The 23,466-nt window shown below is 39.1% G+C and overlaps 1 protein-coding gene and 1 long non-coding RNA gene across 17 annotated transcripts in view; one reads left to right on the top strand and one right to left on the bottom strand.

Moving 5' to 3' along the window:
- The window catches only part of LOC100617812 (myomegalin), a 312,633-nt gene that overhangs the window by 161,446 nt on the left and 127,721 nt on the right, over positions 1-23,466 (bottom strand). The window lies entirely within an intron of this gene.
- The window catches only part of LOC130457518 (uncharacterized), a 46,495-nt gene continuing 25,571 nt past the window's right edge, over positions 2,543-23,466 (top strand). Inside the window, exon 1 of the long non-coding RNA XR_008916785.1 lies at positions 2,543-23,466. This exon is cut by the window's right edge and continues 20,130 nt beyond it. This is a non-coding gene — a long non-coding RNA (uncharacterized LOC130457518).

Genomic DNA, 23,466 nt, shown 5'->3' with positions numbered 1-23,466 from the left:
TCAGTCTCTGTGTACAATGTTTTCCTGGTTCTGCTCCTTTCACTCTGCATCAATTCCTGGAGGTCTTTCCAGTTCACATGGAATCCTCCAGTTCATCATTCCTTTCAGCACAATAGTATTCCATCATTAACATATACCACAATTTGTTCAGCCATTCCCCAATCAAAGACAGCCCCTCATTTTCCATTTTTTTGCCACCACAAAGAGCGCAGTTATAAATATTTTTGTATTTTTTCTTTTCTGTTATTACCTCTTTGGGGTACAAACCCATACTGGGTAAATATTGATTGACTAAGCATTAGGGTAGGGGATGGTGGTTCAGCAGTCAGGAGATGCTCTTTCTCCTTTAGTGAGCTCATCCTTTAATTGTTCCTAGGGTTCAGGTAAATCATAATTTTCATATGTGGGAGAGATAAGGCTAACTCAGATCAGTACCTCCTTAGCTCTAGTTTGAGACCAGTAATAATGACAACATTTACATAGCATCTACTAAGAGTCAGGTACTATGTTAAATATAACAAATATCTTATTTGATTCCCACAGCAACCTTGAGAGATAGGTGTTGTTATTACCATCCCCACTTTACAAATGAGGAAACTGAGGCAAGCAGAAGCCAAGTGACTTGCCCAAGGTCACACAGTAAATGTCTGAGGCTTTATTTTGGGGCACCTAGGTGACATGGTGGATAGAGTGCTGGATCTGGAGTCAGGAAGACTCATCCTCTTGAATTCAAATCTGATCTCATCCACTTACTACCTATGTGACACTGGGTAAGTCAATTCACCTTGTTTGCCTTAGTTTCCTCATCTATAAAATGAGCTGAAAAAGGAAATAGCAAAGGACTCCAGTATCTTTGTAAAAAACAAACAAACCAAGAAACCAAATAAGATCATGAAGAGTTGGACACAACTGAACAATGAAGCTGCATTTGAACTCATCTTCCTGACTCCAGGCCCACTGCTCTATCCACTGTACCACCTAGCTAGCTTCCTAACAATTTAAGAGGAAGTTTACTTAGCTCTCTAAAACAGCATCAATATTCAACAAGGGTACTCCAGCACTTAGCTTGTAATAGTTTTGTCATCTTTCAAATTAAAACTAGCTTAGTTTAGAGGAAAGGAATTGGGACATTACTTCCCCACCCCAATATCACTCAATTACCTAACCTTAATCTCTGCTCTAAGCTTCCATATCTGAGTTGAGATCTTCCCAATACCTCAAATTCAACAAGTCCAAAAATGAGCTTATCTTTCCCCACCACCAACCGTGTCCCTCCTTCAAACTTGCCCATTTTTGTAGCGGGTATGACTATCCAAAGTCAAGAAGGTTTGAAATTATGTTCATCCTTGACTCTCAACCTATATATAATCAGTCAGTTGCCAGATCCAGCTGATTCTGCCTCTCTTTTATCCATCCCCCTAACTAGGACCCTCACCACCACTCATCTACAATAATAGTTTTGAGGCTGGTCCCTCTGTTACCACTTTATTTCCTCTTCAATTATTTAATTTGAAGTGGTGATGACCCACACCAACAACATACCTTGAGTTTGGAATAGCATTCAAAAGGGAATACTTGAAATGGGTGATAAAGAGTGGTGTGTGTGCATGTATACATGGAGGGGAGGGTGTCAGTGTGGTCATAGGTGTATAATTCAAAGACACTTTGAAAGCTACCTCATCCAGCTCCCTTATTTTACAGAGGAAGAATCTGAGTTTCAGAGAAGTTGCTAATATTCAAATTAGAGCAATGGTCCAATCATGTCCCACCCCTGCTCAAAAATTATTCAGGGGCTCCCTATGACCCCTAAGAGAAAATACAAATTCCTAGGCTTGGCATTTAAAGTCCTCTGAGATATGACTCCAACATATTTTTTGAGCCTTACTTCACAATATTATCTTTCATGCACATTATATATTCTTTCATGAATATTGTATTCGTCTAATATTTCTCCAAATTTTTGGTCTTGGGACTCCATTAAACTATTAAAAATATCAAGGGTCCTCAAAGAATTTGTTTATATAGGATATATCTATCAACATTTACAGTTTTGTAAACTAAAATATCTCAGAAATAGGAAAATAGTTTTGCATTCTCTGACCCCTGAAAGGGTCTTGGAGATCCCTAAGGGAGCCATGGTCCTCTCACCCAGTTTACTCTCCCCTGGATATGGTCCAGCTTGTCTGTGTTGTGGAAGCAGACTAAGCCCCCAAACCAGCTCTGTTCCTCCTTTTTGAAATATTAAAGTATTTCCATTTATAACAATCTGAAGTCTTTTGGCTAATCAAAAAGAGAAACTGTTATAAATCCTTCCTTAATTATTAGTTCCCAGTGTCCCACTTCCTTCTTTCCAGATCATTCCAGGAAAGACTCCTCCCTGAAATTAGAGCAGCGACCAGTTGACCTCAACCGGATTAGGGTGATGATCAGACTAAACAAAGAGAGAACTTTTTTGATTGCTTCAGTTAATGGAACAACAGTAGCACCTCCTCCTCCCTTATCTGCAGTTTTGTTTTCTTTGGTTTCTGTTTCCCATAGTCAACCTTGAATTCCAGGGAAAGAAGGAAAGCAGGAAGGGGCCTGCCTCTTTAATAAAAGGAGCTGGCACACAATCCCAATACCTATTGAGAAGGGAATTTGTATTTTGATTTGATCAATCAGGGATTTCGACTTCCCTTCAGTTTGTTTTTAATTTAGGTCAATCAGCAGCCAGTGAATTGATCCCACAGGCACTGCTCCCCTGGGTGGGTTAATTGAGGAATTGTGATTGGTTCCTGGGGAGTGATATAAGAAAGCTTGTGGGTATAGTAAGGATTTATAAGAGGAGACCCAGGAGGAAGCTGGGGTTTATTTTCTGAAGCTAAGATTTGGAGACAGACACTGAGTTGTTAGGTTCTGGAATATTAGGCTAGGAAATTCTTCACCTCTTTTCTATATTATTCTCTTATTTTTTTTTCTTATTAGTAAATCTAGCTATTAAAAGCCTTGTGGCTTAAGGGTTAGTTACAGTTTTTGGTGACCACCCATTCTAATCATTACAATTTTGGTGACCCAGATGGGACAATGAGTACTCTCATTTTCTTCAGTACTTTTTCTCTCCCTAAGCTATTCTTGAGTAGGTTTGTTAGTAGCTAAATTCTAGAGTTAGGAGTTCTTACTCCTCTTTAAGTTGGTAGAGCAGTTTGGAATAGACAAGGGAGCAGATTAGCCTCATGGCTACAGCTGTTGTCTAGTGCTGTGGAGCAGTTTGGAAGCCCCTTTCACTTCTATGGAAGCTGTGCTGCTGTTGCCTCCTGACTACTGCTGATTCCCTGAGAGTTCTGCACAGGCAAGTGAGATCTTTTCCCTTTAACTAAGAACACCTGAGTGCTTGCTGCTGCCTGGTAAGCCCGTGGGTTGTTTTTTTTTTTTAAGCAGCAGTCAGCTCCCTCAGGGTTTCATCTGGTGTATGTGGGGTGGAGGGTGGGGTGGGGGTAGGGGTGAAACGCTTTCACTTCTCTGACTCCCTGCCTTGGGGAAGGATACCCAGCACCCACGTGCTTCTAGCATTGACTTTAGGGTGGAGGTGGAGGACTTAAGGAGAGCAACTGTAAAGATAAATAAAACTGTTCCCTTAACCCTCCCTTAAGCTTTCAGAGCCTACTAAGGGGAAAATCCCAACATCCCACACCCTGTGCTTATACCCCAAACCTGTGACACTCTTAGCTAAACTTGGGCTATACCCTGAAGGTTTTACCTATCTACCTAAATAGGTGATTGAATATGGTGCTGAAAATCATAGCCCACACAATGAAAGAGCAGATTCCTGCCTATCTCAAACAGCTCCTGTTTCCAAAGAGCATTAGAGTTCACACAGGTCTCGATTCTATATTGTCTTCATTTATTACCATTTCTGGGTGTAATTGTACTGATAGCATACCTTCAAATTTACCAAATAGTTTACTCATTCCTCCCCAAGAAAAAACAACAAAAATATAGCTTGATTGATCTCAAGACTTGGATAAAATGCCTTGAAAAATGCATCTCTCATCCTGCTCAAATTACCTCTCACTCTACCCAAACTACCTCTCCCCTTATCCCTACTACTCTTCCTGATCCCTTCACCTACTCCATTGCAACCCAAACAAAAATTTAAGATAATTCAATTAAAGGCCTATTCCCCCTAAGTATCCACTTACAATAAACAAGAATATTTTGCAAATATTAAACAACATTTGCCTTTCACTCCAAAAGATATTGAGATACAAGGCAAATACCCCCTTCCTTTGAAGATGATCCCACTGTAGTCATAAAAAAGCTGGAAAATATTTACTACACTTATGATCCCACATTGATTGATGTGGAAAATTTGCTCCAAGCCTTTATTACAGAAAGAGAAAGAAATAAAATTGTTTCTCTTGTTAATGAGGCTCAGGGAAGAGGAGCAATTGATTGACCAAAGGAAGACCCAAAATGGGAATCGAATGTAGGAGGAGATTACTTACATTATGTCAAGGTATGGAGGCATTGCTAAAAGCAATGAGAACTTGCTTTGAAAGGCCTGGTACATAGACAAAAATTGAAAATGTTAAACAAAAATATGATGAAAGCCCCTGCCAGTTTATGGATAGGCTTATTGAGATGGGAGGTAGATATAGACCTGGATCTTTCCAGAGAAAAGGATGTCAGACAAATAAGACAGTTTGTGGAAAAAACTGTTGTAAAGTGGTTAAGGACTATTTTAAGACTAACTGCCCAAACTGGGCTAATATGGATCTTGAGAAATTAAGAAGAGTAGTAGTTTATGTCTTTGGCCATGAAAAAAAAAAGATGAAGATAATAGTGACATAGTGGAGGCATTAAGGAAGGAAATAAGAATTTTAACTAAAAAAAATTGAAAAAGAAAAAGCAAATCAAGGAGTGACCATAGCCCCTTTGCAGGAATCCACAAATCAACCAGTAATGTGTTACTTTTGTGAGAAAAGGGGTCACATAATGATGAACTGTAAGAAGTAGAATCAAGTATTTAGAACTATAAGCTTTAAAAATAATAGAAACTCGTATAGAAATAGTAATTCAAATAAGACAAATCAAGACACACAACAAAACACCCCAAATGGGGCCCATCCATACTATACTCAGGGTGGGAATCCCCCTATGTGTAGGGGACCCCAGAGAAATAGCCAAGGATCTTTTTGATGGTGGGGAGGAGGGCTCTGGAATCAGAGCAAAATCTTTGATTTCCTAGACCCTGATGTTTTAATGTCAGTTATCCCAGTCAGTTTCCCACCCAACCCCAAGTAATGTACCTCATGTAACTCTAAAGGTTGGAAACATGTATTATGATTACCTCTTAGACACTGGAGCTTCCGGGTCAGTTTTGATGAGTAAACCTGATTCTGAATGCAATTCTATTGGCTCTTTAAATGTAGGAGGTGTATATACCTCTAAAGACTCCCAAAGCTTTCCCCTTGAATGGTGTCTATGGGACCCCTAACAGTAGAACATTCTTTCCTTTTAATGCCTGGTTCCCCTTTAAATCTGTTAAGGAGAGATCTTTAATGCAAACTTAGTCACAATAACATGATCTCAAGATGGCTCTATAACACTAAAATTGCCTGAGGAATCCTTAAATTTGCTCTCTGTATTTATTTTAGACAGTCAAGAGGTGAAAGAGCCCCCCAACTTTGAAATCCTAGCTGATATATCTGAGTCTCTCTGGGCCATATCTTCTTCCAATGTAGGCCTACTCAAATTAGCTATTCCTGTTCAAATTAAGACAAAAGGTGGTCCACCTCCTTTCCTTCCTCAGTATCCCCTATCAAAAGAGCCAATTGAGGGAATTACCCCAGTGATAGATTCATTGATTAAGCAAAGAATAATAATTCCATGCAAATCTGAATATAATATACCTATTCTACCTGTTAAAAGCTAAAAACAGGCCCAGGAAAACATGTATATTGATTTGTACAGGATTTAAGGACTGTAAATCATGTCATAAAAAGGTATCCTGTGGTTCCCAACCCAGTCACAATTATTTCCTCTATTCCCAACACAGCCACATTTTACTGTGGTATATCTGTGCTCAGCATTCTTCTTAATCCATATTAATGAAAATTCCAGGAATATATTTGCCTATGGGAATCTGCAAAGGTTCTAAGTACCTGGTCCAGGCTGCCATAAGGGTTCGTGGACAGTCCCATGTTGTCATCACATATTTTAAAACAGGATTTAGACAATATTAAATTTCAGAATAGCTGTTTGATACAATTTGCAGATTATCTGTTTTTTTTTTTATCTCACCAAATACCACAGTATTCCAGGAAGATAGCAAGCATCTTATTTTAGAGCTACACAAGAGAGGCCATAAGGTCTCAAAGTCAACGGTTCAGTGTATCTCCCCAAAGTAGAATATTTAGGGTTTATTGTAACTGCTGGTGCCCACTTCATTTCCCCTAAAATCATTGAAGATGTTCAGAAATTGACTGTCCCCTCCACTAAAACAGTTGAGGGCAATTCTAAGAACAACAGGGTTTTGTAAACAGTGGATCTCTTGCTATGGAGAAATCACCAAACCCCTTATAGCTCTAACAAAAAATTCAGTCTCTGAACAGCTTAGATTAGAGGTGGAACACCTGTCAGCTCTTTCAGAATTAAAAAAGGCTATTCTGACTGCCCCTGCTATAGGCATTCCGGATTACAAAAAAACACTTACCTTGTATGTACACAAATAAGGATAGCTTTGACTGTTCTAACTCAAACTTTAGGACCTGTTTAGCATCCATTTCTTTATTATTCAGTCTAGCTGGAGCCAGTAGCTTCAGGAGTCTTTGAGGTGTAGCTGATATAGTTTTATTAGTAACTAAGTCTGCTGATTTAGTATTGGGGAGCCCACATGAAGTTGAAGCCTTATTGTTAAGGCATAGAACACAGGCATTTTCTGATCAAAGACTTTCCAGATATGAAGTAAACTTGTTAGGCAATGAAACTATTACCTTGAAATGCTGTACAGTACTTAATCCTGCCACCTTGCTTCCAGATTTTCCAGTTTAAGGAGAACCATTGCATAACTGAATCTTTAGTGCCCATGGCAGAAAAACCTCGAGATAATCTCATGGACACTCCTTTACACAACATATTTTTAGTTTTATTCACTGATGGTTCTTATTTCATGAGGGATGATATGCTCTATACTGGAACTGCCATAGTCACAGAATTTGCCACTCTGTAGTCAGCTTCACTGCCCTCAAATACAAGTGCTGAAGGTGCAGAACTGATAGCTCTAAAACATTCCTGTATAATTGCTAAAGATAAAAAGGCAACAATTTACACAAATTCTACATATGCATTTGGAATATGTCATACAGTGGGTATGCTATGGCTCTAATGGGGGGGGGTTAACTTCTTCTGGAAAATGTATTGCAAATGCAGAAATCATTAATGAAGTTCTTTCTGCTCTACAGCTACCTGAAGTCCTAGCTGTAGTTCATTGTTCTGCCCATACAGGTGGAACTGACCCTATCTCTAGAGGAAACCACCAGGCAGATACTGCAGCAAAGCTTGTTGCCATACAAGGACCCGAATTGATTTTAACTTTGGCAATTAGTAGCTAATCAAATTTATCACTCTTATAATGAACAAGAAGTAAAAAAATGGAAACAAAGGTTTAAAGCAAAATAGATCAGTGGTATGGGTGTCATCTGAAGGAAAATCCCAACAACCTATAAATTTTTTATCACCAAATATGCTATGTTCACATGTCAAGCCTGTAACCAATGTGCCTTTCATGGCAAAGCTTTTGGTGGGAATCCTCTGGCTTACACACCTTTTGAGCACTTACAAATAGATTTTATTACTGTGCCTAAGACTGGAACTTTATAAATTTTGTATAGTCATAGTGGATCAGCTGACTAGATAGCCAGAAGTTTCCTAGCACTCAAGTCACAACTTTTAAAAGAGATTATTCCTCACTTTGGCCTGATAGCATGAATTGATTCAGACAGAGGAACTCATTTTACCAACTCTATTTTGTCTCAGATTTATTCGTGTTTGGGAATCACCAAATTCCATGTACTGTATCATCCCCAGAGCTCAGGACAAGTTGAGAGAATGAATAGAGACTTTAAGACTATGATTAGAAAATTGCACTGAAACTCACTTAAAATGGTTTAAAGTTCTCCCTCTAGTTCTGTTTTATCTTCAAAGCAGGCCCAGGGGAGATCTATACATCTCACCATTTGAGATGCTTTTTGGACATCCCCCCATACAGTCTAAGTCTTTTTCTCCTGCATACACATCATTACTATGGGGGAACACTTCTATTGCTTTGTTTATACAGGACTTCCAAATCAAATTGCAAGAACTCCATGAATCTGGAGCTGTAATACAAGCAGGACCTCTAGACTTCTCACTCCATGACCTTTACTCAGGAGACAAGATTTACTTAAAGAACTTCCAGAGGACTGGTGGAATTCAGCCTGCCTGGAAAGGTCCATTTTAAGTACTGTTAATCACTCCAAAAACTATTAAATTAGGATAAAAAGACTCCTGGATTCATTGCTCACATGTAAAATGGGTAGCTTCTATTGACACTGATTAACTATATCCTGTTATTGTCTTTACTTGTACACTTTTCCTATGCCTGGACTGGAGATAATGCCATTATAGAAGTCCATAGACAAGTTGGACACTGTTTTGACTGACACAGCGAATTCCTGAATATTTTTATTGCTTTCCTTTTGTTTGCATGGAATCAGTATTGGTGTTTTTTATTTTAAAGGATAAGCTTATAATATCCATTAACCCTAATATCAATGCATAACCAAAAGTTTTAGACTAAAGAAACCTGCCATTTATTTTAAATATTTTGGGGTTTTTATTAAAATTGTGTCTGATTTCAAAAGAAGGGATTACAAAAGAGCCACTGTACAGTACGAAGAAGCTCAAGGTCAAGGAGACAAACAATCCCTGTGAGATTGATAAGTATCTGTGCCAAGACAGAGGAGTTGTTTTAGGTTCGAGGAAGGAGCTATTTGACAATGTCAGACTGCTGGACTCCCCTGTGCCACATGCTGAAAAGTACCTTACTTTGGCTGCCATTTTGGCTCCCCTATCCCTAAAATCAAAGGTAAAATCAGGCCAGGGAATTATATTTCCTGTTTACATTGGAATCTAGTCCCTTTTTCTCATTTATAGTATGGCAATCTTCTGTAGTCCTGGCTGCTGTTGGGTAAATGCAGTATTGTTATATTTGTCCTGTAGGTTTTTAGGTCATAAATCATTTTAATTGGACCTTGTTAATGATCCAAGGTCTTGTTGCAAGTTTGTTCTTTTTTGCTTATAATTTTATTATTATTGGGTGATCCTGGTATTGGTTGGCACCCTCCTTGTGGGGTGGGGGTTGTATGGTTTATGGTTTTAATTGTATAGTTGTCCTAAAATCCAGAGTTTGAAAATCTTTTGGAGGAATTTTAGGAGAAGAGACTTGCCAACACCTTAAATTGGTAAGGTGAATTTTTTTGAAGAGGGTGCTATGGAGATGCCTATAGAAACCACACACTTCATCAAGAGATCTAGAATGAACTGAACTAAAGGAGATTGAACACATTTATTCTAAAGGTAAATTCTTATACCAAAGGGGATGCCCCCGATTGGCTTTTTGTCATGCATCTAATTTTTGTTTTTTTTTCCCCTCTTGTTCCCAGGTTGCTGTAATTTTCTCTTAGAAAGGGCAATGTTTTATATACCTTTAGTGGGAGAATCCTTAGAGATACACACGTTGGTTTTTTTAAATGATTCACTGGGGGGATTAAGCATGTTAATCTCTCAAGACCCTCAATTGAGGAAATTTCAACATGTTTGTCTCCCAATAGAATCACAGCAAGGGTGGGGTGGGGGAGAGAAGAGTTGTGAGAAGGGAATTTGAATTTTGATTTGATCAATCGGGGATTTAGACTTCCCTTGCATTTGTTTTTGTTTTTTGAAAATTTTTATTTAATTAATTGCTTTAGAATGTGATTTAAAAAAGAATAGAATCATGTTTACATTATTCATGTTCTTTCCCTTCTCATTCCCCTCCTGTAGCCAATGAGTAATTCCACTGAGTTTTACATTTGTCATTAATCAAGACCTATTTCCACATTATTATTTGCATTAGGGTGATCACTAGAGTCTACATCCCCAATCATCTCTGTCAACCCATGTGATCAAGCAGTTGGTTTTCTTCTATGTTTCTACTCCCACAGTTTTTTCTCTGGACCTTACATTTGTTTTTAATTTGGGGCAATCAGCAACTAGGGAATTGATCCCACAGGGTCTATCCCCCTGGGTGGTGCCAGGCTAATTGAAGAATTGTGATTGGTTCCTAGGGAGTGATAGAAGAGAGCTAGTGAGTGTAGTAAGGATTTATAAGATGAAACCAAGCAGGAAACGGGGAATTATTTTCTGAGGCCAAGATTTGGAGACACACTGAGTTGTTAGGCTAGGAAATTTTTTACCTCCTTTCCATATTTTTCTCTTTCTTTTTCTTATTAATAAATCTAGCTATTAATAGTCTTGTGACTTAAGGGTTAATTACAATTTTTGGTGACCAACCATTCTAATCATTACACTATTCAAAGCCAAAATGGAGTTTGGACAGATTAAAGACAGATGTGCTGGTGGGCTGATGGGTGGGCTGCCAGGTGGTGCAAAGATCTTCTCTGTCTGCTCAGAGTTCTGACACCAGACACAGGCACTGGTAGAGGTTTCTCTACTGCTTAGTTCTTCTGCTTTCATTTAAAGGGTTATTTGGGGGGGGTGGCATTGCTGAGGGGCTGTGGAGCACCATGTAGAGAGGCAGGAGCTGAGAGAGAAAGCATAGTACTACACTGTAAAGTTATCAAGTGTTAAAAGTTAAATGGAAGAGGAGGCAGTTAGGTATCACAGTGGGTAAAGTGCCAGGTCTGGATTTAGGAGAACCTGGGTTCAAATGTGGTCTCAGATACTTCTTAGTTGTGTGACCCTGTGCAAGTCACTTAACCCCATTTGCCTAACCCTTGCTGTTTTTCTATCTTAGAACTAATACTCAGACACAGAAGATAAGGGCTTAAAAAAGTTGAAGTGAGAACTGTCTCTCGGTTTTAGGCATTAAGTGGATGTCTTAGAACATATTCCCCATGGATAAAGTGGAGGTGGGGGATAATACTATATAAAAATGTACAATGTACTTTATTATTACTACATTTAATGTTGTTAATCTCTTATGTGTTTAATTTATCAATTAAAATTTATTATACTTGGGGGTAGCTGGGTAGCTCAGTGGATTGAGAGTCAGACCTAGAGACTCAAATCTGGTCTCAGACACCTCCCAGCTGTGTGACCCTGGGCAAGTCACTTAACCCCCATTGCCTAACCCTTACTGCTCTTCTGCCTTTGAACCAATACAAAGTATTGATTCTAAGATGGAAAGTAAGGGTTTAAACATTTTTATTATATGTGTATATATATATAAGAAAATCACATTACATATGTTAGTAAGTGTTCCCCTATATCTAATATTTCTCCATAGTAGGTCTTGTTATGTATTCCTTGTACAAACATGGCCCTTCTCTCTGTCTCCTCTCCCTACATCCCTCCCGATCTCTCATCTAATAAAATAAAAAAAAAACCACTCTTACTTTCTGCCTTGGTATCAATTCTAAGACAGAAGAGCAGCAAGATGGTATTAAGTGACTTGCCCAGGGTCACATAGCTAGGAAGTATCTGATCCAATTTTGACCCCAGGCCTACCACTCTAGCCACAGTGCTAGCTAGCTTCCCTCTCCCCTTACTGTATCACTTGAGTTTGGCAGCTCTAGTGGGACATCTTTAGAGTGGCCAAAGAGGCATGGATTGAATGGTTTTAGGATAATGATTTTCCATGGGTATGCCAAAAATTGAATGGCTGTTCTGTTTGAGGAGACAAACGGAGCCATTTAACTCTCTTTTGTCATGTTGAATTTTGTCTATTTTTTTTTGAGAATATCATTATTTGCAACCTGAACATGACTTGTGAATCAGAAATTTCTAGCTGTGAGCTGGCTCTGTCTGTCATTGATTCTTTCTCTAAGCACCAATGTTTATAAGAATCTTTCAAATGGGCTCAAAAGCATTAGATTGGAAAATGTTGTCATATTTCAAAAAAGAGAAGCAGAGTTGTCATGGGAGCTTAAGCTGCTTCCACAACACAGATAAGCTGGATAATAATAATAATAATAATTAGAAAAAGAATAGCTGGCATTTAGACTGTCTTCTTTGTACCAGGAACTGTGGTAAGCACTTCACAAATATTATCTCGTTTGATTCTCTCGACAATCCTGGGAGATGCTATTTTCTCCATTTTACAGATGAAGAAACTGAGGCAAACAGGTTAAGTGTTACCCAATGTCATGAGGATGGATTTAAACTTGGGTCTTCCTGACTCCAGGTCAAACATTCTATTCACTACATCACCCAATTGCCTCTAAATGAATAGAAACTATTTCTTTCAGGCTTGTGCTTAAAACAGAGTACAGATTCCTCCCTGTGCCCCCAAGTCTCCTTTAAAATATCTCCCCCAGAACTAGCACAATATCCCACTTATTGTCTGACCAGGGCAGAGTATATAGGAAGATTTTCAAGCCAATACACAGTATTGACTCCAAGATGGAAACCCTATAAAAGGGTTAAAAAAAATCTAGTTCTATATGTCTATATCCCCATCTCTCTGGAAGTACATATATACACTATATATCATGGTGGCATGTACTATATACATTGTAGGGGTATATACACACCACACATATAGATTTAATAAATTATCTATACCCATACTACACGCTAGACACTAATGACACAAAGATAAAAATCATACGGTCTCTGGCCTCAAGGAGTTTCTATTTCACTGGGGGAATTACAACATCTTTAGAGAAGCATAATACAGGTTTGAGTGTGGCAGGAGCAAAGGAAAAATCTAGGCAAAGAAGCCTAGGACAACATGAGGAGGGCATGGACACATTTAGCTAGGGGGATTAGGTTAGGGAAGGTGGCACCAGAGATGAGCCTTCAAAGCAGAGAGATTCCAACAGGTGGAGACCATAGCTTTAGACCTGGGAGCAGAAGTGTGCTATAGACAGCTTGTACAGGCTTATGGGAACCAGTTGTTGAACTTTCTGAGTGATCATTTATACCTCACTAATCAGCAAATAGGGTGGCTAGGTGGCACAGTGCCAGGCTTGAAGCCAGGAAGACTCATCTTCCTGAGCTCAAATCTAGCCTCAGACACTAGCTTGGTGACTCTGGGCAAACCATTGGTTTGCCTCAGTTTCCTCATCTATAAAATGATGTGGAGAAGGAAATGACAAACCACTCCAGTATATTTGCCAAGAAAGCTTCAAATAGGGTCATAAAGCATTGGAAATGACTGAAACAACTGAACAAAAATCAGCAAATAGCACACACATCAGAACTTGGGTTTATTGTTTTGTGGATTGTCTAAATTTAATAAAGTGATGGAGAAAATGTCGATGATGCAGATTCAAGTTAAAAGTGTCATGGGCACATTTGTTTTTTCTGCTGGAGAGCCAGTTGTCAAACATTTACCAGCGTTCTGCTGCATGGAAGGGACCTCAGAGACCATCTAGCCTTCCAGTGCTTCACCAATCCCAGATGGAGATCTTCAGATTGTTCTGAAAAAAGACTGGAGGGGTTGAGCTTCTGGTAAACTCAGTTTAACTGTGACTCAGCGTGAAGTGGTAACCACAAAAAGCTAATATCTTCTTGAGCTTCATTTAGAGGCAAAGTTTCCAGAAATAGGGAGGTGAGCATCCCACTGCACTCTGCCCCATCAAACGTCTCCAACAGAATTGTGTTCACTTGTGGAAACCAGATTTTAAGGAAGACTTTGATAAACTAGAGTGTCCAGGGGAGGGCGACCAAGGTAAAGACCCTTGAGTATATTTCATATGAAGACCAATTGAAGAAACTTGGAACAAAATGGTAGAAAGTTCATTTATTCATTCATTAAACACTCTGTACTAGGCACTGTTGATAAGAGGAAAAAATGTCAAACTCAATAGCCTTGTCTTGGAAGGCCTTACAGTCTACAGGATTAGTAACACTGACACAGGTGGGTGAGTGTTTATTAATTAATCTGGAGAGAAAGGGAGTATTAGCTGCCCCCCACTTCTACTTAAATAACTCACATACCTCTAGACACCAGAGGGAAGATATCTATCTATTCTGTGATATCATTCCAACTTCATATTCTCAGGCAGGACCTGTGATTTCATCAATGTGGGGAAATTCCTAGTGTGGAAACTCCCTTTTGTAAAAGTTAAAATTAAATTTAACTGCCAGTTGAATACCAGTAATGTGATCTTGCCAACATGGAGACTCAGGAGAGATTATAGGGAATTCTGGGAAATACCAAGGACTTCTGGGGAATGAAGTCTAAGGTTCAAAATCTCCCATTTATGTATTTTGATACAGTTCAGTAATTCATTTCATCTATCCCTTAGAAGTGGATAGAGAGCCAGGACTGGAGTCAGGAAGACCTGGGTTCAAATCTAGCCTCAGATACTTCCTAGCTGTGTGACTCCTAGTCACTTATTTCCATTTGCCTAACCCTTGGCCTTCTTTCTTGTAATTGTTACTAAGACAGAAAGTAAGGGTTTAAAATATAAACAAATAGATAAGTTAAATGAAGAAATAATAATAAAGTAGAAGCTCGGGCAGTGGAAGTCGGAAAAGAGAGGCTGGAATAATCTTATATTCATGGTTACCCTGACTCTAGAAGTCAAAGGAAAAATATACATCCTATTGATCTCTATTTCCAGTGTCTCTCCTTTTTGTCCTCCACAGATCTGCCAACATAATCTATACAATGCATAGGTCTGATCCCATCACTCTCTTGCTCAGGAATTTTGAGTGGTTCCCTATTTCTCTTAGGATAACATTCAAACAACTCCACTTGACACTAAATTCCCTTTATAGTTTAGCTATAGACTACCTTTCCAGAGTTGTTTTACATTAGGAAAAAGGGGAAAAACATTCCAATAGTGCCTACTACATGCCATGAGCTATGTGTTTTACAATTCTTCTCTCTCTTAAAACAACTCTAGAGAGTGGTGCTATTATTACCCCCATTTGACAGATGAGGAAACTGAGGCAGACAGAGGGTTAAGTGATTTACCTAGAATCATATAGCTGGATTTAAACTCAGGTTCTTCTTCATTCTAGGTCCAGTGCTTTTCTCTATCCACTGCACCTCCAGGTGCTTCCTCATCATTCATCTCACTTTGAAGCTAATACATCTTGCTTGCTATTTCCAGTCCCCAGCATTCCATCTCTTTCTTCTGACTTAGCAGAGGAGAGTCCCCGTGCCTGGTATATATCCTTCCTCACCTCTGCCTTTTGGAAGATTACATCATTATTGAATTGTTTCAGTTATGTCTGTCTCTTCATGACCCCATTTGGGGTTTTCTTGACAAAGTTACTAGAGTGGTTTGCTATTTCCTTCTTTGGTTCATTTGAGGAAACTGAGGCAAACAAGGAGAGTCTGTATTTGTTCTTGAAGTAACAAGTAGCTATTAAAGCTTATTAAGCATCAGAGTGACTTGGTTGGACCTGTGCTTTAGGAATATCACTTTAGCAGCTTTAATAAGAAGAAACCTCACAAGCCTACAAAGCTCAGCTCAGTTTCTGCCATCTCTGGGAAGCCTTTCTCAGTTATCCTGATTGTTAATACTCCCTTTCTCTCCAGATTAATTTACACTCCCCACCCTGGGCCAGTGTTACTTATTCTGCAGACTGTAAGGTCTTCGAGGGCAACACTATTGAGTTTGTCATTTTCTCTCTTAACAACAGTGCCTAGCACAGAGTGTTTAATGAATGAATCAATCAATGAACTTCCTACCATTTTGTTTTTCTGTTCATTTTTCTTGTCTTGCTGAGAGAAGCTCGACGTTCATAAGACTGTGATGCCTCTGTTTCATAGAGACTTCTATCATTATTCACAGCAATAACTAGAAATTGAAATCTTTACCAGAATGTGTAGCTATTCATTCCCTAGATCAACCAAGGCACAGTCTTGATGGTTGTCCCAGTATTTTCTCCCTTGAGGGTGGCAATGCCAGGGGAGGGAAGTCAGAACACATACACACATATATAAACACAGATGACCTGAATGGTTCTCTCTCTCCCTCTTCCCCTCCCCCAGAACATTCTTCAGCAGCAATAATATCCCTTATTCTACTGGAGACTCCCTTTTGACAAACAAGCCAGACTGGGCTCAATCTAGTATTGTTCAGATGAGCCTTTCACCATTGAGGCTGGGGCCATTCCAATGGACTCAGACTTCTTGTGTAGCCACAGGCTCTCCCGTAATTTTTCAGATCTCCAGATCTCTTCCGATCCAAGAATCAGGATTAGAAGGGCTCCTTCATCTTCCTTTTTTTAAAACCCTTACCTTCTGTCTTAGAATTCATATTAAACATCAGTTCCAAGGCAGAAGAGTGGTAAGGGCTAGGCAATTGGAGGTTAAATGGCTTGCCCAGAGTCACATAGCTAGAATGGGTGAGACCAGATTTGAACCCAGGATTTCCTATCTCCAGGGCTGGCTCTCTTACCCATTAAGCTACCTCACTGCCCCACTGGATCCTTTCGAAAGGGTCTTGGACTGAGTTTTTATGGAAACTAGGGATTCTCAGATGTGGAGGTGAACATGGAGACAGTCTTGAAAGGCATGAGGAGAAGAGATGGGATGCCATGTATGAAGGAGAGAAATTAGGCTACTTTGACTGAACAAACCTTTAAAGGAAGGGTGGAACTAAGTTGTAAAAGGCTTTAAGTGTCCATTAGGGGAGTCTCTTTATTTGTTCTTGAGGTAACAAGGAGCCATTGAAGTTTATTGAGCATCCAAGTAACTTGGTTAGGCCTATGCTGTAGGAATATCACTTTAGCAACTTTAATAATAATAATAACTAACATTTATATAAGTATTTACTAGATAACCACACACTGAAATAAGTGCTTAACAAACATCTCATTTTGACAAACAAATCTGGGATATGCTTGCTATTATTATCCACATTTTACAGTTGAGGAAATTGAAGCAAACAGAAGTTAAATAACTTGCTCAAGGTTACATAGCTAGGAAGCATCTATGGCTAGATTTGAATTCAGGTCTTCCTGACTTCAGGACCAGCACTCTATCCACTACGCTACCTTGCTACCCACTAATAATAATAATAGCTTGCATTTATATGGCCCTTCAAGATTTACAAGTACTTTCCCCTTAGGAATTCTGCAAGGTGGACACATTTTTCTTCTTTTATTCCCCAATCACATGTAGAAACAATTGTGACAATTTTTATCTGACATTTTACAATTCATATTTCTTCCCTCCTCCCTAAAGTAGTAAATAGTCTGCTATAGGTTATACCAGTGCTGTCATGCAATACATATTTCCATATTGCTCCTGACAGAAAATATATATTGCACACGCAATAAAGAAAACTCATGAAGAAAAAAGTGAAAAATAGTATGCTTCCATCTGCAATCGGACTCTGCCAGTTCCTTCTTTGGCTGTGGGTAGCATTTTTCATAATGAGTCTCTTGGGGTTATCTTGGAACCTTGCATTGCTGATAATGATTCAGTCCTTCACAGTTGATTACTATGTAATTTTTGTTTCTATATTCAATGTTCTCCTGGTTCTCTTCAGTTCACTTTGCATCAGTTCATATAAGTGTTTCAGGGTTTTTTTGAAGTCATCCCATTCATCATTTCTTCTTATAATCATGTACACAATTTGTTCAGCCATTCTTCAATTGATGGACATCCTTTCTGTTTCCAATTCTTTGCCACTACAGAAAGAGCTGCTAAAAATAATTTTGTAGGTCCTTTCTCCCTCTCTTTGATCTCTTTGGAATACAGACCCAGTAGTGGTATTGCTGGGTCAAAGGGTCTGCATAGTTTTGTAGCTCGTCAGGCATGATTCCATGTTGCTCTTAAGAATAGTTGGATCATTTTCCAGTTCTACTAACAATATATTAGTGTCCCAAATCTCCCACATCCCTTCCAACATTCATCGTTTTTCTTTTTGGTTATATTAACCAATCTGATAGGTGTGAGCTGGTATTTCAGAATTGTTTTAATTTGTATTTCTCTAATCAACAGTGATTTGAAGTATGTTTTCATATGACTATAGATAGTTTTAATTTCTTCCTCTGAGAATTGTCTGTTTATATTCTTTGACCATTTATCAATTAAGAAATGCTTTGTATTCTTAAAAATTTGACTCAGTTCTCTATATATTTGAGAAATGAAGCAGATTTTCTCCCTTATTTATAGATAAGGAAACTGGAGCTAGCATGTAAGTGATTTATCTAGGATCACACAGCTAGTATTGGTAAATAGAAAAACCAACCAGCCATATTGGAAAATATTTCTCATTTTTTCCTGTATTGACTGTGTTGTTGTTCAGTCATTTCAGTTGTGTCTGACTTTTCTTGACCCCGTGTGGGGTCATTTTGCCCCCATTTGCCATTTTCTTGGCAAAGATGCTGGAGTAGTTTGATATTTCCTTCTCTAGCTCAGTTTGCAATGAAGAAACTGAGGCAAACAAGGGCAATAAGCTGAGTACAAATAACCATGTAATGTTATTCACATTGTCAAGATGTTTTGCAGATATAGTTCAGTAGAATCAGAAATGAACTTGTAATTACAGAACCTGCATTCAAATTCTGTTTTTTGTTTTGTTCTCAGGAATTATAAGTACTAATTTCTATTCTTTAAAGAGGAAACTAAGGCCAAGGAATGGTTAACTTGCCCAAGGTCATCTACAATATAATCATCTTCCATGTACCTGAAAATTGTGTTTGGTTCAACCCACATCCTTCTCTTCCCCAGACTAAATAACCCCAGCTACATCAATCTTTCCTCATATGTCTCATTTTCCTTCTGGCTATCTTTCTGAGTTTTATCTGAATTGTGGCCCAGAACTATAAATAACAAGAGTTTGATCAGGGTTCAACCCAGTTTTTGATATCAAGAGAATTTCTTCTCCTATTCATGACTGTTTCCACAGTTATAAAAGGAGGTTGTTGTTCAGTCATTTCAGTGGTATCCAATTCTTTTTGATCCCATTTGGTGTTTTCTTGGCAAAGATACTAGAATGATTTGCCATTTCCTTCTCCAGCTTATTTTATAGATGAAGAAACTAAGGCAAACAAATTTAAGTGACATGCCCAGGGTCACACAGCTAATAAGTATCTGAAATCAGATTTGAACTTGGGAATTCTAGGTCTGGCACTCCTTGCTATCCCGCTGCCTCACAAAAAGAGAACATTAGATTTTTTTCAGTTAGGAAGACATAGGGCTAATTAAAATTTTTAGTTCCCTCTGGCTTTCAGTGAAATAGAAGGTGTTCTTACAGCAGAGGCTTTTCATGTATTCAGAACAGTAAAAGTCATTTAAGACATCTCAGTCACACCCATCATTTGCAATTGAAAGAGTGACCAACTTTATATTCTGGAGAATAATAATAGATGGCATTCACAGTTTTGAGACTTGTAAAGTACCTTACATATATTAACTCATTTGTTGCTACACCAACTTGATGAGCAAGTAAGATAGATGTTATTATTATTACCATTTTATAGATTAGGAAACTGAGGCTCTGGCAAATTACAACTTGCCCAGACCCAGGCCTCTCTTAACTGCAGGTCAAGTTTTCTTTCCTCTAAATCAGAGGTTCTTAACCTTTTTTTGTGCCATGGACCCCTTTCAAAAGCTGGTAAAACTTTTAGACCCATTCCTTGCCTACATTCATTTCAGCTAGAGACTAGTGAGTATGAAGATGTTATTATTTTTCCCCATCCATGTTCATGGACCCCAGGTTAAGCACTCTTACTCCATGCCCTCCTCCTTAATCTGTTAAAAGATGTCACAAGGTAACAGAGATCCTAAATTGGACTAGATGATTATAATTCTGTTGCACATTTCCCTAAGACATCCAGCACACCCAGCCGAAGCACAAGATTCCTAAACGAACCTCCTGAAATATTGTTTTTGTTCAGTTGTGTTCAACTCTTCATGATCCCATTTGGGGTTTTCTTGGCAAAGACTAGAGTAGTTTGCCATTTCCTCCTCCAGCTCATTTTACAGATAAGGAAACAGAGGCAGAATTAAATGACTTGTCTAGGGTCATATAGTAAGTGTCTGAGACCAGATTTGAACTCAGGAAGATTAGTTTTCATGATCCAGGCCTGGCACTCTATCCACTGTGCCACCTAGCTGCCCCCAAGCAAAACTGTTGAAGTCCATACAATGTCTGATTTTTCCAATGACCTAATTATCTGTATGATCTCTCTGTCTCTCTCTCAATTCTTTGTAATAAGAGATGGTTCTTTGGAATGGGTCAGGAAGGAGAATACAGACAAAATCTAGGTAATGTCAAAACAGAAGGTTTTTTTTAAAAAATGTCTTTAAAGATCCCTAAATTTTCTCCCACAACTAATCCCATGGTAAGGGAATTCTGTGTAATCCTACTGTTTGTCAGACAATAACATGGGGGAACATCCATGTCCTCTTTCTGGATAAGACACCTATTTGCCATCCTCTCTGTTGAGATTTAAAAACAAAAAACAATGCCCAGCATTTCTTTACAGATTTCATTAGGTCTCTCCATTCTTGTATAAGAAAAAAACTATATGGGCCAAATAGTAATGCTTGGCCTCCCACAATCCTGGAGATCCAAGCAAAAGGTCAGCTATCCCCACACCACTCCGCCATCTTTGATAGAAAGAGCCAGGCTTGCTGATTCTCATTTTGTGGCTTGAAAACCTAGCTAGAACAGCTAAATAACTTGGAAGCACGTATTAAGTCGAAGGTAGAACAGGGAGGAATAAACAAGTTTCTTCTTTGTTCTAGTCCTGAATAGATTCCAATGGATTCTTTCTGACTAGGTGTATTTATCTACCTGGTGCTGCCATCCATGGGTACAAGGGTGTATGTGGAGGAGAGAAAAGATGTAGGAAGTGAAGAAGATATAGAAGGGATTAGAGGGGGAAGGAGGAAAAGAGTGAAAAAGCCAAGAGGGTAGTCTGTAGACTGACAAAACATTTTGTAAAATCCAGAAGTCTTCTCAAAAGCTGTACAGCTCTGACCACCTTGTTTATACCCAGTGTCCTCAATTTCCCTAAATATTTGAGTCCTTTAGGGCAGAGGGTCTTCATCTGGGGTTTACGAACTTGCTTTTTTCTTTTAATAACTCTTTGAATATTTCCTTTGTAATCCTATCGATATAAAACACATATGTGTTATATACTATGTATAATATACTCTATACTCTAGTTAATATATCCATATATTTGATATTATATAATATATAATTTTATTAATAATATATAATTTATTACTTTTATTAATTTAAAATATTATCCTGAGAAGGGGTCTATGGGCTTCACTGCCAAAGCAGTCCAAGGCTCACAAAGAATTGAAAAACCCCTGCCTTATGGGAATCTTGGGCCCCTTGAGAATGAGTGCTGGGTACTGTGGTAGAGGGCTGAGGGAGGAGGAGGCTGGTTGAGAGAAGAGATTAGGGGCCTGGCAGCTGAGGTGCCAAAATTAGAATCCCATCCCCTGAGACTCACAGAAGCTGTGAGGGGGAGTTGCAAGCCTGATCCGTGCCAAATCTATGCCAGATCAAAGACACAGGATCTCTGGGAAACCTCTTTCAACCTAACCCTCCAAACCCAAATTTTAACCGAGCTGCCAAAGCTCCCAGTTACCAACCCACCATTTTAAAGATCTCCCTTAAGAGACAGAATAGTCATTCTAATCCTGACTACCTCTGGGGAGATCAGTGAAGCTTCACCCTGGGGAGACAAAGTGGCAGTGAGCAGATGCTGGACTTGGGAGTTCTTAAGTTTGAATCCTGCCTCAGCTGTTTGACCCTAGGCAAGTCTCTGAACCTCAGTTTCCTGCAAAATAGAATCAATAATAACATCTTTGCAAACCTTAAAAAATGCTGTATAAACATGAGCTATTATAATTTTCTCATCTCCGAAAGCTGGCCTTAAAGTCAGGAATTTGTAGCAATGGCATTTATGATTTCATTGGTACAGAGTTCAGCATCTTCTTTGTATCGGAGGCAGAATCTCAAGCTAGATCTTCTTGGCTGTCTGGCCAGCTCTCTGGCCATATCCAAATGTCTTCTGACAAGTTATGCTGAGATCTTTTTAACTTTGGGGACTTCAGCTAAGGCTGGTATTACCACACCTGTTGATCCAACAGGTACCGTGTAAGAGATGAGATATTAAAGTGTGCTTATTTCAAAGACAGCCTGTAAATAGAGACCTATATTATTATTTTTCATCAACACCTCTCTAGTCCTGGAGTTGTTAATTTGTGGACCTGCTGCCTCATGTGTATGTAGCCCCAAGTTTATCAGACTCCCTTTCCAGACTTGTACTTCTCCCTCTCAATTCCAATCCAACCAATCAACATTTATTAGTACCTACTGAATACAAGGCACTCCTTGGCTAAGTGCCAGGGATACAATTAACAAAAAGAAAAACAATTCCTGTCCTCAAGGAGCTTACAATCTAATGGGAGAAGAAAACACTAAAAAGGAGGCAGGCAATGAGAGGAAGGAGGAAGAGAGTATCTGGCTCTATAAAGTTGAAACCAGGCAGAGGAGCAAATGCAGAGTGAGTTCAAAGGTCCAGTTTCTACCCTCTATAAAGGAAGGCACTGGGAGGAATTTGCTGCTCTCCAATCCTCTAATCAGAGGGGAGGCAAGAAGTCAAGTCTTGACTTAGCAGCATGGTGATGACAGTAGATGGGGATGAGCTTAACCTGGAAGGGACATCTTGTCCCTATGATCCAAGATTAGTATATTAGGCAAGGCAAGCTAATATGGGCAGATTTCTAGTGGTCTTAACCATCACCATAGTTCCAAGGGGAAAAAAAAAAGATCTCTTATTCCCCATTTCTTCCCTCTCAACATCTCAGGAACAGGTAGTACTCCTGGTATTTCCTATCATTAGAACTTCCCCCTAAGTCCTTCTGAGCCCCAGCGATTTACCACCCCAATCTTAGCAATGTTCCTGGGAGGCCCCAGCCAGTGCAAATCCCTGATGTGGACTCACATATCTTTGGCATTATGGCATAAAGCCTACATCCTTTTGAGGGAGGCAGCTGCCTAGGACCTGCAGAGAAAGGGCATTCCAGACCCTGTCTAATGAAGAGATTAGGAAAGACCTTGTCACCCACCAACTACCATGTCTCTCTCCAGATCCAAAGCTTTTCTTTCTGCAGTTATCCAGAAAGGTCTTCCTAGTGAAATCCTCTCTTCCCCTACCTTGGTTCTCCCACATAGATTTCCATTTGCTAAGACTGCAAAAGGAAGCTTGCCCTCTGATCTATGATGGATGACTTACCCTTGAGCTCTAAGCCTGTGCCTTTCATTCATTACCCCTCCCCTT

The sequence above is a fragment of the Monodelphis domestica genome, chromosome 2 (genome assembly GCF_027887165.1).
Source record: "Monodelphis domestica isolate mMonDom1 chromosome 2, mMonDom1.pri, whole genome shotgun sequence".
Lineage (NCBI taxonomy): Eukaryota > Metazoa > Chordata > Mammalia > Didelphimorphia > Didelphidae > Monodelphis > Monodelphis domestica.
The sequence above is the reverse complement of the archived record's forward strand: the minus strand, read 5'-3'. Positions and strand labels throughout refer to the sequence as shown.